The sequence below is a fragment of the Artibeus jamaicensis genome, unplaced genomic scaffold (assembly GCF_021234435.1).
Source record: "Artibeus jamaicensis isolate MK-2021 breed Jamaican fruit bat unplaced genomic scaffold, CSHL_Jam_final scaffold_474, whole genome shotgun sequence".
NCBI classification, from domain to species: Eukaryota; Metazoa; Chordata; class Mammalia; order Chiroptera; family Phyllostomidae; genus Artibeus; species Artibeus jamaicensis.
In genome coordinates, this window is record NW_026522046.1 from 3,936,472 (window position 1) to 3,955,285 (window position 18,814).

The following is an 18,814-nucleotide window of genomic DNA, read 5'->3' on the forward strand; positions in this document are numbered from 1 at the left end:
AGAAAGGAACAATGTGGCCCTTTGTAAATCTCCACGAACTTTGAGCTGCAACTGTTCAGGTAGCTTCAGAGATAGAAATATGTTCCTCAAGGAAAAGAACCCTACTTGTTGCAACTTGATTTGAGAATCCCTGCCCATATGGGCAAATTAAAAGTGGCCCCTAACTTTGAGAAGCTGTAGAGGTCACAGACAGGCTGAGTTTATATCTTTCCTGCTTATGGGCTGTGAAATCTTGGGCAAGTCTCTTTACCTCTGCAAGACTCATTGTAAACTCCAGCTGCATGGTGGTAGAAATGCCTACCTCATTAGGTCACTGCAGAACTAAATGAGATCATGCATTCTGTGCAAAGGGCACATTGCCTGGAGCCATCATGAGCTCATACACCCTTTTCTTCCCTTCCCCATACATATACCTAAGGCTCCTCAGAATAAGATCTTCTCAGCTGATTTCACTGGCCTGGAAAACCACGCCCCTGAGGGGGACAGTGGGGGCTTAATTTCTCACACCCCAGAGGGGCACCTCCTTATGAAATGCACTGGGGCTGTGAAAGCAGAGACAGGGTGGGGACTGAGAAGGGCAGAGGCAGGGCTGACACCCAGAGACTGTAAGCAAGGGCTCAGTGAGCAGGTGGCCTCTGGGGCAGAGTCCCAACCCTCACACCTCCCTCCCCCATCTGGTTCCCTGCCTCCCCGGGACCTCATACCTTCACCTCAGGAACCAGAGAAAAACCTCAGCTGTGCGACCTAGCTTCTTAAACCAACGGTGTGGAACCCGATGGCCTCTATACCTTTCCACCTTTGCAATTTTCTGATACACAATTCTACAGTCAACTGGTGCTTAACTGATGCCTCATCTTCTCTCATTCCTTCCTTCAGGACCCAAGAAAGAGGTGAGGAGAAGAAACCAAGAGGTTCAGGAAGTAGAGGGAGCAGGCAGATGCTGGGGCTCCATTATGCTAATTTAATTAGCTCTAATCTGCTGACAGCAGGGCCTTGAAGAAAGAGGCTTTTGTTTAAATTCACATTTGGCAGGAAATGCCCCTTCTCCTCCTCCCTCCTCTACACTCCCCCCTCCCATTAGAGCGTATGAGTCAAAAGCTCTGATTTCAGTCCTGGCTCTCACAACTGGTAGCGCTGGGGCTTCCTGTTCACACTTCTCTGACCCACTTCTTGATTTTTCCAGCAAGGAAATTTGCCCCAGATGTTGGTCAGTAAACGGAGAGTTTTCATCTGTCTTTATGAAAGGGTGTCAGTAATTCACAGATTCCCCCAAGTAGGGAAATGCCAGCAACTGCTCCCCATCAATATCCCAGAGATTATCAATCAACTAAACCCCCTTCTTCCCTGGGCAGGGAGCCTCACAGCATACAAAACATTTAATTTTCCCTGCCTTGGGAGACCCTCCCAATGTTCGTAAGGGGTAATAAAAAAAGAAATCTCCCTCTCATTCATTCACTTAACAAACACTTATTGAGCAGAGAGATGCACCAGTGACGTGCCTTGCCCATGCTCTGCCACCCAGCCTGTTGGTGGTAGAGGAAGCACTGGGACAAAGGATGTGCTGGCAATCTGAATCTCCAAGACAAAACAGCCCTGGTTTTTAGCACTGGCTAATGTCCGCGGTGTAAATTTTCCCACCATAGCCAATTTCAAGCTGCCAACAATCTTTAACAACCAGCATGCAAATCCTGAATATTTAAAAATCTGCTCTCAAGAGCTTCCAGACTAGGAACAAGTTCTCCTGGCTCTGACGTGAGTGTTTTTTCTGCCTCCATGCAAGAGGAGCCAGCGTGCTATGGAGGCTTAAACAGTAACCTTAATAAAAACTACCTGGAAGATTAACAGCAGCAAGATTTTAGGTGTGTTTTATTTTCTTCCACATCAGTAGTTTTCCAAATATCCTATTATAATCAGAACATACCTAAGTCATTGAAGTCATTTTTTAATGGGCTTACTGGAATGTTTTGCAATAACTTCCCTCCCATACAATGTCTGTTATTCTATTTCCTTTGAGTTGGAGAGACAGACAGACAGACAGGGACAGACACGGAGTTTCCTAAGAGCTTGACTTCTCTTGCAGAACAGAACAGGTGCACGTAAACTAAGCATTCACCTAAATCAGGTGCAGTCTTACCCAGCGATTAAATTTACTGCCTTTGGAATTCAAATTTCACCAGCAATTGGGAAAACACAAGTCCGTGTTCAGATTCCAAAAGACCTGCTCTGAAAAATTAAAGCTTCTCTGGCTACCAAATGACTTTGCCTCCTAATGGGTTGAGGTGGAAGCAGATGGTTTGACCGAACCAGAAAAAACTGCTACTTCTTTCCTGAGCCTCAGAGGAGATTTTCACATACCACCACCAACCCAATAAGAGGAATTCTGCCCTCTCTGAGCCCAGGCTGCAACTGGAGGGGGTCTTACCTCAGTGCTGGGGCAGACACCTGGCACCAGGGCTGGGGCAGGTTCAAGGAGGCCAGATCACTTCAGCTGGGCACCATGGCTGCTTTTCTCTGGGCTGCTGGCCGCTGAGCTCTGCACAGTTGGCTCTACCTTGCCTGCAGAGAAGAAAAAACAAAGCAAAGTTGCCTGCAAAGTACCAGAGGCACATGTTAATAAATGCAGGGCGGTAGGATCCCTTGCCCCTCCCACTCCCTGCCCTGGTCACTCCTACCACATCAGAGCCCCTTCCAGAACAGTCTCACCTGCAGGAGCCAACCTTCTTCCCAGGGTTCGAACTGGCCATCTAGTCACCCAAACCTACCCCTTTGGGAGCGAAGCATTTCACAGTGGACTATAGATTAAGCAAAGCAAAGTACTGCAGACACTAAACCCTGGTGCTATTTACTTGCTATCATTCATAAGAAAAATAAGTGAAAAAACTACAGTTCCTGCCCCAAGGTTGTGTTTAGATAAGGTTGTAGACAACCAATTTCAATCAACAGATACATTAAACTGGCTCAAGTCTCCCCTTGACCTACCTGTATAGTAAGCAGTTTACAATGTTACAAGTGTGAATTCAACTTCTAATTTATTTTGGGGACATTTTTAACTGGGCCTAAATTTTCAACCCATATATTATTATAGCTGTCTGAGTGGACAGCATTTGTTTTTAAAGTAATTGTTTTTCTTAGTTCCAAAGGAATTCATGTTCATTCCAGAAATTTCAGAAAATGTAATTAAGTCATAGAAAGGAGAAAAGTTACCCATTCTTTCTCCACCCACCCAAGATAACTACTGATAACACATACTTCCTAGTTTTATTTTATTAATTAGATTTTTTTTACAAATATGCAATAAAGCCAGACAATTTATGTGGCTGTACCACAAATTTACCCCACCCCAAAAGGCTGGATACCTAAGTCATCTCCAACATCTTTTTGCTAATTACAAATTGTCCTTTGCAAAGCTTAGTCTTCGAGGAAAATCCATGGTTATTTCCTTAAGACACAGTCTTAGAAGTAAAGTTGTTGGATCAGAGTTTCCAAATTTTTCATGTGTCACATTTCTAGTGGAAATGAGTGCCACCTTCCAGGAGTCTGGGTTTTCATATTTCATGCTCACACTCAGCTCAGCCCAAGTCTAAGACAAGATCCATGATGATAAAATGAGCACCTTTAATCAAGCTTGAGGAGGGGGTATGTGGTAGAGAGGGAAAATAGTGAGAAATCCACTTGGGGACAGAGAAGGAATGGTAATACACAAGGGTGGTGTCTAGAAGAAAGATGCAAAGAGAAACAAGTGTCATTCAGGTAGGAAAACTGACTGAGGTCAGATGAAACAGGAGCTGAAGCAAGCCACTTGTGGGTACAAAAATGTCAAGGTCTTACAGAGATTCAGGGCAGATCAGGACAAATAACAAAGGCATCAGGTGAGATGAAAAAACAAAAAGTTGCCTGCAGTATTTAAGCGTTTTGCTGCTGTGTATAATTAATGTCAACAAAACACCAGAAGCTAGATTCCTCACGGGGAGAGTGAGCCAGGCCAGAAAGAGATCTCTACCCGCAAACAGAGCTCCGCTGATGGCCACAGGGAGCCTTCCTCAGGGAACAGCAGCAAGGTACTCTCAGAGTATGGGGACTACTGGGCTGCTGATCCACCTGCTTCCTTCACAGGAAGGAGGCCCCTGGTCTCCACCCTCTCTAGCCAGCCTCTCACCTCCTTCCTTTTACTCCAAGCCAAACCTTCAGTGAGAGATGGATAACTCGCCCACTAATCTGTCTAAACAAACTTATTAGATTTCTGTGGCTCTGTGACCCAGGCAAAGACTCTGGGGACCCAAGTCTCATACCCCTTCCTAGCCAACCAGCCCCCTTACCACTCCACTCCATGTACCTTGCACTCCAGCCACAGCAACTCACACACTGATGAGGGAACATGGGGTTCCATCCATGCTTTTTCAATCCTTTGGAGGATGGCTTGCAGACCTCCAATGTTATCAAGTAGGCAAATCATTTTACCTGCCCAACCTGCCACCACCCCACCCATGCACACTTCCGGCCCCCCCTTATGGTCAGAGTAAAATTTTGACTTAAAAGCAACTCATGCCCTGGCCAGTATGGCTCAGTTGGAGCATTGTATAATAATTGGAAGGTTGCAGGTTCTATTCCGGATCAGGGAACATACCTAGGTTGCAGGTTCAATCCCCATTCCGGGCGCATACAATCCCTGGTCCTGACACGTATGGGAGGCAACCAATCAATGCTTCTCTGTCACGTCGATGTTTCTCTCTTTTCTTTTCTCTCTAAAAGCAATGGAAAAAATGTCCCAGGTGAAAATTTTAAACAAAGAAGAAAAAGCAACTCACCCATAAATGAGGGAGCTGGACCAATCAGACACTTTCAAAATTGCAACTATGAAAAAAGACTACAGCAAACTTGCAGTGGACCCTGAAGCTTAAAGGAAGTGTAGTAGGGGTCCTATGAGAAGCAAATGTCATGCACAAGATCAAATGATGGGGCTGTGGGGACCTGCAGGAAGAGAGGAAGTTGTTATACAAAGAGAACAGGGGAGAGGCCTAGAATGAGGCAGACAGGAAACCACGTGGCCCAAGAAACCAGATGCTGGGAGACGTTCTAGTAGCTGCAAGGCTCATCTGTACTTCCTACTTTTCATTTTCATAAGCATTCCCTGAATCTCTTCAATAAACCTCTGAGCAACTTGGTTTAGACCAGCTCTGGGGTTCCAGCTGGGGGACTTGCCCATGAGCCAGTGCCTGGCTTTGTGGTAGGGTTTTGCCCACCCATTGTGGCTGCTCAGAAGCATTTTTTCGTAAACCTTCCTTCCAAAGATTGTGCATGGGCTTTTGATAGATGAGGCAACTGGAAGGGATACTGCTGGACTGCAGGTGTAACTTTGCAGAAATATGAGAAATAATAACAGAGCTGTAGAGACTGTAGATTCTTCTATTACAAGATTTTTTTCTATTAAGTGGCTAATACCAACTCTTCCTATCACCCTATCAGCATTAAGTATTCAGATGTTCACAGGTCCCCTTGCATCCCCCTATCCCTGAACCACCTATATATTCTTGGGCTTCTTTGCAGTTTTAATACAGCATCTATTTAATGATGACCCCAATGTAACCTGTGTGTCTTCTGCTCCCTAACCTCCCTCCAGTCCTGCAAAAGTTACTGGCATGACATCTAGAAAGATTTGGTTTCACTATTTTCCCAAGGTCTTACCAGCCAAGTAAGTAAAACTTACCTCCTTTCTCATGCTCAGGGCCTGTCCTCAGCTTGGTCTCCACTGCCCTCACTCACATCTGCACTGTCCCCCACCTTACAGCCCTTGGCAGCTCCTCAGCTAATCCCTGTTCTCCTCCACCCTCAGAAGCACCAGAAGATAATTCTAAGGAGGAAGAGAGCTGATAAGTGAGAGGTCGCCTTGGCCTCATTAACTCCCTTGGAGATTCCAGCAGGTGTCTCCTTCCAGTGTATACTGTGTGAGGCACTGACCACAGACCAGACAAGGATTTACTCCAAGACCCAAAGAAGTTCATAAAATGAGCCAACAACACACACCCTAATGGCTTCATAGGCAGCATCCCCTGACGTGAAACTCCTCCAAGCAGGCTATTACTGAAGGACTGTTTTGAGTCAGAGAAGGGGTTAGCCTGCTGCAGGGGCAGGGCTCTGGCCCCAGGTCCCTGGCCTAAATAAGTGATCACACAAGGCACACAGGAGCCTTGGAGTAAAAGATAAACTGTGAACCTGGGCACATTATTCCACATTACCTGGGAGGTGAGAAATTGTTGTGACTATGTTTGGATGTGCAGGCTAAATTAGCATAGAGCCTTTATCATTTCCTGTGCATACAACGTACATAAATTTGCTGCGCTCTGCAGTAGGATCAGAAGACACCCAAAATACTGTAAGAACTTCTGCTAAAATCAGAAAACTTCCTGGATCATTTCTCTCTCGCCTTCCCTCCCAAAGCTCTTGCTCTATCTGGATGGTTCATCTCTGGGGCCCAGAACAACTTTATTGGGCTCCTGTCCTAGACCCAAGGTTAACCACAATGTTCCTTTATACTTTTATAATTTTTTTGTCAATTCCTATGTGCCAGGCACTCTATGTGCTAAATCATTCAGTTATTCCTCACACAGGCCTATGAGGCAAAAAGAGTTTTCTCTATTTTCTGATGAGGAAAGAGGACTTAAGCTAGGAACCCAGGCACAGAACCAGTAAGGGACGAAGCCAGAACCCCACACACTAGCCTCTCTTCCCACCAATGTCAGGAGAAAGCAAACCAAGCTCTTTCAATAAAGGAGGTGAAATCAAAGGTGAGTTGAACACTGAATACACAGGTTCTGACAAAAAGAGAAATGGTGTAAGAATTTCTTTTCAGAGACCTAGAAAGGGGAACTGCTCCTGCCACTGCCCTGTGCAGAATCCCCAAGGGAAGGTACTGCAGCTGGTCCTTTGTGTTGTCACTGTTTTGTACAGCACACAATGGCTGTTTTCATCGTGCTAATCTGAGGGGCCAACTTGGATACATGGAGAGACAGCAGCCTTTTTTAGTCAGAGCAGTTCACATACATGCTTTCAGTTCCTGCCCAACCATTTAAGCCCCTGGTTTCAGTTGTCCAAATGTATCTAAATATCATGCTGTATGGCTCTTTTTTTCAATGTTAAATATTATTCATTAACTTCCTACACCAGAAAATGAGGATTTAACTCTTTGACTACCATCCCACACACCTCTTCTACTTCCCACATCCTCTTACTATAGTTATACTATTTTTAAGTCAGCACTAGAAGTTACATAATTATGACCAGATACGTTATTGTTCACAGCTCGGCCACGTGATATGTTACGGTTAATTCCTGTCATGTACACTCATTAGTTGTTGGTACCTATCACTAATTCAGCCCTCAACTTTCCAACAGTTCTTTTTTTGGTTGTCATTAGTCTCTTCAAGCTCTCCATTCTAGAACCTTTCATCCTTCTACTCAAACCTTAGCTACTTTGTGACTTTCTATTAAAGGGAGCATCCATTTCTTCTGTCTTAATTTACTCCCTAACATTGGAGGAGCATATCTACAGTAGCTTCCCCAGCAAGTGTGTTAAGGGAGGTAAAATAGTTGAGACTCCTCATATCTGAAAATGCCAATATTCCATCCTCACATTTGATTAATAATTTTTGCCTGGATACAAATTCTCAGTTAAAAATAATTTCCTTTCAGAACTTTAAAGTTATGGCTTTTCACGAGCATATGTTTGCGATACAGTCTTTCCTATAAGTCAGCCAGGCAACTGCTGGGCTAGCTGCCTGCTGAGCAGCCTGGCACCAAGGAACAGACAAGAGTCACACACAGTAACTATGCTACTCTCTCAGCTTTTATTGAATGTAGGTTCACTCAAAGTAGATCACCATACATTAATATCCTATTTATACTCTAACAATCTAGGAGAAATGTAAACACACACACAGAGAGATCAACAGCAAATAATGAACCCAAGTCCCAGAGTCTTAGTCTGCAGGTCTGGGAGACAGCACAGTGGACAAGGGAGTTGCTAGTGTCTTGCAAGGAAAGCTCTCTGGAGCCATGTGGGCAGCAGGGGAGACAAAGTCCTCGGTCCAGCAGGGCAGAGCCACCAGCGACCAATGCGAAGAGAGATCAGTGTGGCGCGGAGCAGCACTTTGGTGTGTGGAGCTCGTCAGTCTCAGGAGTGGTCTGGAGCCTGCCTGTTATACCTTGAAAGTGGTGTCAGACACGGCTATTCTGGTCACATGTGCAGATAGATATTTTAGGAGTGTCTCCTTGCCAGATGTGTCTGCTCTGACTTGGGTAGTTTCCATCTTGAACCGAAGAGTCATAGCTGACTGACAGCCATGTTGGTTGATATGAGTGACTCCACTTTGTTTTATATACTTTATGCTATTTCGATCAGACCAATCCCATTTTATTGGTCTTGCTCTCCACAGGGCTCCAGTGTCTTCTAGCTTCTAATGTTAGTGTAGAATCAGATTTCTCTTCTTCTGTGTAATTGTTTGTGGTTTGCTTTTTTCCTTTGTCTATAAGCTTTTCCTCAGTTTTTTTTCACAATGATATGCTTTGGTGTGTGTCTTTTTTCATTCATAGCCCTGGGCACTCAAGTAAGTTTTTAATATAAAAGCCTGTGTTGTTTGTTTAGTTCTCAGAACTTTTCTTGTGCTATTTCTCAAGATTCTTACCCTCTAGTGTCCTATTCCCTTTTTATGGAAGCCCTACTACTACTCAGGTGTTCAATTTTTTAGAATGGTTCTTTCTTATTTTTCATTTCGTTGTCTTTTTGGTCTGACTTTTGGCAAGTTTTCTTCAACTTTATATTCCAAACCCTTCACTGATTCATATATTTCTGCTATGATACTTTTAATTTCCAAGCTTTCTCAAATATCTGGTGACCCTTAGTGGTCTCTTTTTTATTTAAAAGTGACACACTGAAAAACTGACCAGAAGCTCTGTGTGTGGGCAGGACTGCCGGGCTGGTGGGTTTTACAAGAAAGGGATTGAGAATAATCTGTCCATTTTATTTTTAAAACCCTAAATAGCATTATCTACAGGCCTTTTCTCATCAGCTATTCAGTTTACAGAGAGACTCTTGTCATCTCATAACTAGGGAGTACAACCCTAGCTTGCCAGTACCATGGGAACCCACAAAAAATAAGGTTGGGGAGTAGAGACCTCATTGTTCAGTACATAGACTTATTCACACCCTCTGTTTCACATATGCCCATCACAGCCTGGCCTGCTGTGCCTAACCTCAGTCAGGTCTCATAGTGAGTTTTTTCCTAGAAAGAATGATCCTTCAAAGGAATTTTACTTACCAGATGAAACAAATAAAGCTCTTTTTTTTACATGCATAGTTTCAAATGTTGAACATTTAGACGTTTTGACACAGGTTCATAATTATACTTACCAGGAATCTGTGGGATCTAATAAGCACTGGGATTTGGAATTCTTCATGCTGTAGAAAAGCAATATCTGACTAAATTATGTGTTACATGGCATCTGCAGCCAGATTGGACAGCTCTCCATAATTATATGAAATAATATTTATGCCACAAATAAATAAATATTTAAACTAAGTAGGTTAAAGATTTATAAATAGACTCACATCAGTCTGGATCAAGTTTTGCCACCAAATGAGTTAAAAATAAAACTTGGTTTTCACAGACTTTTATATTTGGAAATTGTAGACAAGGGATTGTGTACGCATTTCCTAAGTGTTTCCTACATCTCCTGTCACATTAGGGGCATTTTCACAGGGACTTTGTCACTCTGGAAGCTGCTTGAGAAAAAAGCAGCCGTTCAGTCTTGGACTTGTCATCACTGAGATCTCTATTAGATACCTAAGGAAACTTGTTGAGTAGATAAGTGAACATATGAGTGCGATGCTCAGAGAAAAGGCCTGGGATGGAGCTATACACTGAGGGATGTCTGCATGTGAATGGCAGAGGATCACCAGGGAGTGAGGAGACAGGGAAGAGGCCAAGTCCAAGGGCTGCTCCCCAGGGCGCTCAAAAATGAACAAGTGAAGATCAGCCAACAAAAGAAACTGAGAGGCAAAAGCCAGTGAGAGACGAGAACCAAAAAGAGTGGTATTCCAGAAGCCAAGAGAAGATATTTTTTTGAAGGGGAGATTGAATAATCAACTACGTAAAATGATGCTGATAAATGAAGATTGGGACTGAGATTTGACTATTGGATACGGAAATATGGAGGTCCCTGGTGAACCCAACAGGTGTAGTTTTTGTGTCATGACGAATGCAAACAGTGATTAGACTGGGTTTAAATAATGAGAGAAGAGAAACTGCAGGGGGCAAGCATGGATGACTCAAGGAGCAGAGAAATGAGGCAGTAGCTGGAGGGATAGACGAGGTCGGGGAAAATAGGCCTGTGCATATGTGTGTGGAGGGGAGGAATGACGGTCAACAGCCATAGATGGAGAGGGAGGAAGACAGTGGGTATGGGAGAGAGGGGAGGTGTCAGGGGAGAGAGAGAGAAATGGTTGAGTAGAGAAACATTGGAAAGAAGAGAGAATTACTGAAGTCATGTCCTTAATTAAGGGAACAGGATGCAGTACAAGTGGAGGGGTTGGTCTTAAATAGAAGCAGAAACCATTTATCATCCAAACTAACAAGCAGAAGTAGAATATTGGGCATTGATTTAGTAGTGGAAAGGTAGTGGAAAAGTATCCTTCTGCCATTATTTTCTCGAGTGAGAGTGTAACGCAGTTCTCGGCTGAGATTAAAGCTAAAGAAGAGGTGTTAAAGGATTGAAGAGAGAGAGAAAGGTGTGAAACAGTCACCTGGATTACAGCGAATGGCAGTGCTTCACGACCAAGGCTGTCCATTGGGAAAACTGCGGAGCTCTGAAGAAAGATACTGATACCCAGACCCATCCCATGAAGACTCTGACTTCATTAATTTGGGGTGGGATTTAGGCAGCAGTACTTTACAATCTCCCCCAGGTAATGCTAGTAGAAACCAGAGTCGAGACCCACTAGAAATAAAGATGATCTGACTACACCAAAGTCCACCCAAGGGCCATGGTCATGAACTCAAGGGAGCCTAGACCAGAGGATGGTGTGCTTTTCTATAGTCACGTTCAGCTGTGTGGAGCAGACCTGCTGACCCTAACCCTAACACTAACCTCTCCCCAGCAAGAGAGCTGGATTTATCTAGGGTTAATGAAATATCTTTAAAGTGTACATCATGTCTGGACGTGATAAGAGCTCAATAAACAAAACTGGCTGTGTTTGCGTCACCAGCTTAGTGACATATACCATCCTGGTAGCAAATCCAGTTTCGTTTTTATCTCATCCAAACCATTCGCCCCATTTCTGTATATTACAGGATTTCGAAGTCATTGGTGGATAACTAAAATCACAAATGTATATCCTCAAACATCAAGGAGTCTCCTCTGCAGGGGATGGTGTGTGTTTGACATTGAGCATTGCACATGGGATCACTGGATTCATAGGCCACCCCTCCTACCCAGCCTCCCTATGTCCCAATTTGATAACAGTTTTGTTTCAGAGTTTTGTGATGCTCCCCCCACAATCCACACCATTTGAAGCCTACATTTTAGGGGTGCCACATTTACAATTTTTGTCTGATAACCTGTTCTGCTCCCTCTGGGAAGGTCCAGCCTTGACCCGAGCCCTGAGCCTGGAGAGAGTCCTGAGCCCTGGGCTTGTGCTGTTAAGTGCCATTTCAACAACCTCTCTTCAAATCAAGCCTGGCTGGGTCCAGGTCCACCCAACTGAGGGACAAAGGCTGCAGACTCTACCCTGAGCCAAATGGCGTGGGCTCTAATGCAGGCAGAGGGTATAAGCCAAATGGTGTGGGAGCCCCTACAATCAGCTCCTGCCTCCTCCCATAACATGTGGATCCAATGCCAAATCCCTGTGTGAACCCTGGCCCTGCTGTTCTCCCCACCACCACCCTATCTATTTGCAAACCCCTTTTCTGGGGGTCTCACCTCTTCCAACCCCACCCTGCCCCTGCCCCTTCTTCCCACAGCAATGTGTGCAGCTCCTGTGCACCTGCATCCTGATTATACATACTCATCTCTCCTTCTAAATGGAGGCCCCTCCAGGGTGAGGCTAGACCTGTGGAGCTTCATATTCACTGTGTCTAGAAGAGTTTCTGGCTCATTAGGTGACTGATAACTGAAAATAACTATTGAAAGGTGCTATGACATTAAACATTACTACCATTTAGCCCTGGCTGCTGTGGCTCAGTGGATTGAGTGCTGGCCTGTGAACCAAAGAATCATTGGTTCAATTCTCAGTCAGGGTACATGCCTGGGCTGCCAGCCAGGTCCCCAGTAGGGGATGTGTGAGAAGCAATGACACATTGATGTTTCTCTCCCTCTCTTTCTCTCTCCCTTTCCCTCCCTCTAAAAGTAAATAAATAAAATATTCTTAAAATTTCTACCATTTATTGATCACTAACCATGCAGCAGCACTAGTCTAAGCACAAGAGAGCACTCAGACAATGCTATGCAGTAGGAATGATCCATGAAGAACACAGACGAGAAACTGAGAGTCAGAGAATTTCCCAAGTTCACACAGCTGACAAGGGCCGCCGCTAGAATTAAACTCAAGTCTACTGGCTGCAAAGTATGTGGGGGTTTTCCCAATATGAGAAGGGCTTCTCAGAAAGGTGACACTGTAAAGGGTATGGAAAAAGGAGTGAGTTGTCCCCCAACCCTCCCACTGGGAGTCACCTGAATTGTCTGGGACACAAAGGTAGCACTCTCCCAGTGCAGAAGCATTTCCCTGGGGGGTACCTTTCTCCCATCTCCTCCTTACTCATTCTTTCCTCTCCAAATTTAGAGGCCAGAATAAGATGTGTATTGTGTAGAGCAAAAAAAGGAACCAGTGCAAGCCCTCTAGCAGGAAGCATCTTCTGGGGATTTCATACTAATGTTGTCATGAACCACCCCCAGTCCAGGCCCTGGGCCAGCATCCTCCCAACACTGTTCAATTGACAAAGGCAATCCCTGCAGTCTGCTCAGACAGGTGATGATTCAGCCTAATTGCCTTTGGCAGAGGTCTCTCACTGTCTTCTTCTCTTACCAGGGACACACTCCCATGACCCTGGCTTCCAACAGGGTAAGAAAAATGAGAGCAAGGTCCCAAACCTGACTCCCCACCAGGGCTCAGCTCCATAGATCAGCCCAGAGAACATTCCCTAATGCATCTTGCTGCTTGTCTCTCACTCAAGGCCAGAAGTAACAGGTAGAAAAAAAGACTGTCTGGTGGGAGGACCCACCAGAGCCCCAGGTGTTCCCTGCCATGGGTTCCTGCAGCCCCCACCTTACCTAGGGACCACCAGCTCATGCTCACTGTTGGCTGAGTGCATCTTGATCTCAGTGGGTAGACAGTGTGCATCGGGAGAGCTGAGCTCACTCCACGAGGCCTCCTAAAGGCTGCACACTGTGCTGGGCCCAAGGCTGTGCAGAGAACCCAGTCAGCATCCTGCTGTTCAGGAGGCCATGGTCTCTCATAACTACCTTCATATAATAGTGAGCACAGTACAAGAGGACTACATCTTCTCTTTCCTTTGGATGTCACAGCGTTAAGGGGCTTATCCTGAGCTGAGAATGAGCTAAAAGGCCAGTGTGGAACATAGTAAAGAGACCAGGAAGATGAGGAAAGAACTGATCACTACAGAAGTAAGAAGTCAGACTCTCAAAAACCAGCCCCTAGCCACCCTCACTGCCCCAACACACCGCACATGCACAGGGCTTTTGGACCCTCGGCAGCATGGGAGGCCCCATCCCAGACCCTAAAACCAGCCTGGTCCTTCCTGAAGAAATGTAAGTTGCCTCAGGCCACACTAACTCAGGGCTGAGGTCTGGCTGCAGGCCCACCCTGATATGTTGCGTCGGAGCCCAATTTCTTTGAAGTCAGGGCCTGCCTTGTCCTCATCAGAACTCCTGGAGAAAAAAACACTGCTCCAGAGTCCCCAGACAACTTTGTCCCTCCTAGCCCTTCTCTAGACCCTGAGCCTCCCTGCCAGGCACACGTAGCCGGTGCCTGCTCGCCTGGCAGCTCTGACATTCCTTCCTGGAGGCTGGCAGGTCTGGAGCACCCTCCTCTGCCCTGTGTAACTCCCAGGTGTTGACAGCCCAACTCTCTGACCCAGACTTTCCCAGCAACCAGGAAGGCAGGCAGACTGCTGGCCTCCCTCCCCCTCCCCCCTCCCCCCACAGCCCCCAGCCGTTGTCTGAGTCAGGAGACCAGTTGACCAAGGCATTCATTGCAAGCCTGCAGGGACCCTGTCCATGACTGTGGGAGTTTTTATAGACCCCTGTGGGCACTTTAACAGAAGTCTGTAAGTTCACAGAAGAGCAAGGAGTATGTCATCAATAACCCTCTGTGTCGCTCTTTTATACTTTCTCAACTTTTCACATCTATGATCTAATTTATACATAAAAACAAATCTGGGGTTAGACAGCCCCACCATTATTATCCCCTTTTATGGATAAGGAAATTAGGGTTTGGATTAAGTAGCTTGGGGTTACACAGCTGCTGGATAGCAGAGTCTGAATCAAATTTAAGTTTTATATTTACCTAAAGGTTTACCTATAAAAATTTCATGTAAAATATACTTATATTTCATAGGTCTACTGTGTGTAAATATATAAAATATATTTACCTATAAAATGTTAACCTATAAAAATATTCTTGACATTTATTTCTATTTTTATACTTCATGTTCACAAAGTCAGCTAATTCAGGTCCCCTGTCTACTGCCAGTCAGAGCACTGAAGAACCATGGGCTTGGGAGTGAGTGCAGGCAGCCCAGGGGCTCAAATCACAATCTCACTACCGTGCAACTTTGGGCAGAAAAATCTATCTCTTAACTTCAGTTTCCTCATCTGTTCCAGAGGGCTAACCATACCCATTCTGTTAGCTGTTCAGAGATATCTCTGTGCTGTACTTGGTACCTGCGGGCACTTATTGAACAGTTGCTATCCTTTCATTCACTTTTCGTTCTCCAACCACAACAGATTGCCCTGTTACCCAAACAGCCTGCACGTTTCACTCCTCCAGGCTTTGTGTGTTGACTGAATCCTTTCTTCATTCTCAACCTATCACAACTCTCCTCAAACCACTGCAAATCTCTCTCTTTGTGACACCGTCCCCATTGTCCTCTGGGCCCAACACCCAATTGTTCATCTGACTTATGAAGTGTTTCGTTTTACCTACAGTTTGGTTTTCATGTGATTGACTTGCCAACTTCCCCATGAAAAGACACTGTCTTGTTCCATGACCCCCCTCATGCCCTGAGTATCAGAATTTAACAGTGCCTTTTAGAATAGCCTTGGTGATTTTATTCAAATAAGTGCCAGCTTATTATTTTTAATCAATCAATACTAGATTATACAGAGCTAAATGTTACCTGAGATCACCCAACCACACATACAAAAAATAAATTAATATTATTCTTCATGTTTCTGCATTTTCACATGGATAGAAGTGTGAAAATGGAAGAATGTGTGAAAGAAGAATGGATGAAATTGCTTTATAAAATAGCTATTTTTTATTTTAAAACTTTATTTTATTTTACTTCTACAGAAAAAAATAATGGAAAAGGTGAACTTTTAACACATTTCCCCACCAAAAGGATCCTTAAAGATCTGTCTGAGTTTATATACACATGTATCTGAAAGGTCGGAGCCCTGACTTAAACACCCTTAGTAGTCAGAGCAAGACAGGAAAGTGAGCCCACCCCCCCCCCCCCCAGAGCTCTTCATTTCTCTTACATTCTGTTATCCTTGTCTCATTATATTTCTTAGGCTTACTGCCCACCCTTGTTTATCAGCTTTGCTCTATTTGAATGGATAAAGGGCTCACCAAATGACCTTTAACCAAGCCTTCCTAAGTTTGCTTTTGATTATTCTTTTTTATCATCAAGTAGGTTTTCCCAAGATGGGCTGGTATATGCTATATTCCCTGAGTTCTCGCATGGATGAGAATGGCTGCCTGCCTCAGCCTTGCAGAGTGATTTAATTAAGAGTAAAATCTTCAGTTACACCATCTTTTCCTCAAAATTCCACATATCTCTTCTCTATATTCTCCAGTTTTTCTTCTGCTGCAGATCAAGTCTGAGGGCAACATGACTTTCTCCTTGTGACAGAAATTAATTGCTCCCAGTATCCAGTTCCTAATTTCTCTTTCAGTAATGGAAAAACACTGAATTTTGAGAGGGCACATGGCCACCCAGCTGGAGACATTTTCCCAGCCTCCTTTGCAGCCCAGTGGGTCCGTGTAACTATGCGGCTGGAGCAAGGGAAGTGGCATGTGTTTCCACAGATGCCCACTTACCTTCCGAGAGGTCATCTCTGCATGATTTTCTCTGATGTATTTTATTTTTTCTCAGCATATATTGCAATCTTCTTCAAGCCTTTCCTCTCTGTTAGTAATTTAGTTCTCAGTGGACTCTACTTTTTTCCTCCATTGACTTTTTCTCTGATGAAGTTGTCTGTACCCTCAAGTTTGTTCCTCAGCTCTGTGATGGCCCTTTTTCTTTCTTTCTGTAGTTTCATCATCTTATCGTTGTGCTCTCATTTAATTGGTCTTTGATAAACTTTATTTTGAATAAATGAGTGCATGAATACCCCTATTGTCTCTCCCACCCGAGAGCCAACTCCAATGCAGAAATTATCCTGGGGATGCGCCAGCGGTATCTCATTTATCACTGGGTGAGGACAGAATAATTTTACTAATTTGTCAGGCCTTTTATCTTCCTCATCCTACTCATCCTTAAAGGGTCGACAGCTCCTGGTCTACCCGCTCGGCCTCTTCCAACCCACACTGATTACTTCACTCCAGTCCCTAACGGGCTGCCTGGGTTACTAAATGAACCTGGAACTTTTGAGAAAGAGGATGAAACTTCCCCCCATCCCTTGTCACACATGGTTGGGCATATAAAGGTTTTTGTTTGTTTGTTTTGTTTGTTTAAGATTTCTGGACTACCGATTTTGTCAATGAAAGGGAGTGTAAAAGCTAAAAACAAGGCCCTGGATGGTGTGGCTCAGTGGATTGAGTGTGGGCCTGTGAACCAAGGGGTCACCAGTTCGATTCCCAGTCAAGGGCATGTGCCTGGGTTTCGGGCAGGGTTCCCAGTGTGGGGTGCACAGGGGGCAGCCACACTCTGATGTTCTTCTCTCTCTATTTCTCCTTCCCTTCCCCTCTAAAAATAAATAAAATCTTTTTTCAAAAAGCTAGAAACAAGACTAAAAAGAGGCTTCAATACCAGGCCTGCTCATCCTGATTTAACTATAGGTTGGAAAACACTATGAGGCAGGTGGAAGAAAAAGCATTCAGCAAGAGTATTACCCTTGATAGATTAATAGAGAAGAAACGAGCACCTGGACCAGCAAACAAAACCTTCCCCACCTGCCTCTGCAGGCACTGCTGGGGGTGCTGAGCAAGCCTACATTCAAGTGCAAGCACCTCTACTCAATCGCTGTCTGACTTTGAACAAATCACCAAACCTCCCTCAGCCTTTGTTTCTTCATCTATTAAATGGAGACAATAATAGTATATGCCACATAGGAAGGTTATGAAAAATATATGAGATGTGCATAGAATGATTCCAGCCTCATCCCTCACAGCTTCCTGCCTTACATGTTCCTCCCCAGGAACATCAACCTGCTAGGAGTTTCCCACATATACAACAAGCCATTCTTCACCCCATACCTTTGCTCCTGCAGCCTCTCCTCCTTCAAATGCCCCTTTCTCAGAGGTTAACAGCTACAGCCCTCTAAGTTCCAGCTTAGGCATCACCTCCTCCAGGAAGCTTTCCCAAACCAATGTACCTTTTCCCCAACTTCTGTGTGTACCCAAATCATAATATTTATCACATTATAGTATAATTAATATCTGCCTGTCCACCTTCCTCTTGAAAAAACAGAACTGTGGGAATATTTGGGGTCTATATTCTAAAAATGAGCATTGTGCCTGGGCTACAGCAAGCACTTAGTGTCTGTTGAATAAGTAAAAAGAACAAGGACTCTGAGAAGAGAGGAAGAGATTGATAGAAGAAGTTAGTCTGCCACTAAGTTCCAAGGCCCTGCTAGACACATTGAATATGTGTATGCATATATACAATGCATGTTCCCAATGCCTACCGTGCAGTAGGAACTCAACAAATATTTGACGAATGAATATTAAATAAACTTTACAAAAGAAGAAATTGTTTAAGAACCTAGAAGCACAGCTGCAGATAAGCCTTTAACAATGCTGATACTGAGTTCCATTTACAGGCTAAAAGCATTTGAGGTCACTGACCAGTGGTACCCACCAATCTGGGGCCATGCTCACTACCAGTATTTATTTCCAGTCAGAACCAAATAATGAGTACAAGTGGATACCAGAGCTTTAAAGGGCAAGCAAAAGAAAAAAGAAAAAAAGGAAGGGAGGGAGGGAGGGAAAGAGAGAGAGGAAAGAAGGAAGGAAGGAAGGAAGGAAGAAAGAAAGAAAGAAAGAAAGAAAGGAAGAAAGAAAGAAAGAAAGAAAGAAAGAAAGAAAGAAAGAAAGAAAGAAAGAAAGAAAGAAAGAAAGAAAGAAAGAAAGAAAGAAAGAAAGAAAGAAAGAAAGAAAGAAAGAAAGAAAGAAAGAAAGGAAACCAGACTCAATGCAAACAACTCTGACCAAAAAAGGAAATGAGCAAATGTAAGCTGGATCCAAATGTCATGCTATTCGTGTGACTGTCCCTTGAGTTCTTTCCAATCATATGCTCTCAGGGGTAGAAAACTTCCATAGTCCCTATAAGGAGAAAGTCAGGCAAGTCCCCATTGAAACACA

General features: G+C 44.3%; 1 protein-coding gene across 6 annotated transcripts in view; it reads right to left on the reverse strand.

Annotated features, from left to right (window-relative positions):
• ST6GAL1 (ST6 beta-galactoside alpha-2,6-sialyltransferase 1) overlaps window positions 1-18,814 on the reverse strand; it is a 129,904-nt gene that overhangs the window by 101,315 nt on the left and 9,775 nt on the right. For 5 of the 6 annotated variants that reach the window (XM_053657808.1, XM_053657804.1, XM_053657809.1 and 2 more), the window contains exons 2-3: window positions 4,625-4,742; window positions 2,423-2,556 (exon numbers count right to left, since the gene is read on the reverse strand). The gene's annotated coding sequence lies outside the window, so the exon portion shown is untranslated. Of the gene's footprint in view, window positions 1-2,422; window positions 2,557-4,333; window positions 4,406-4,624; window positions 4,743-18,814 lie in introns of those variants that run through there. The other variant, XM_037131752.2, reaches the window with a different exon arrangement.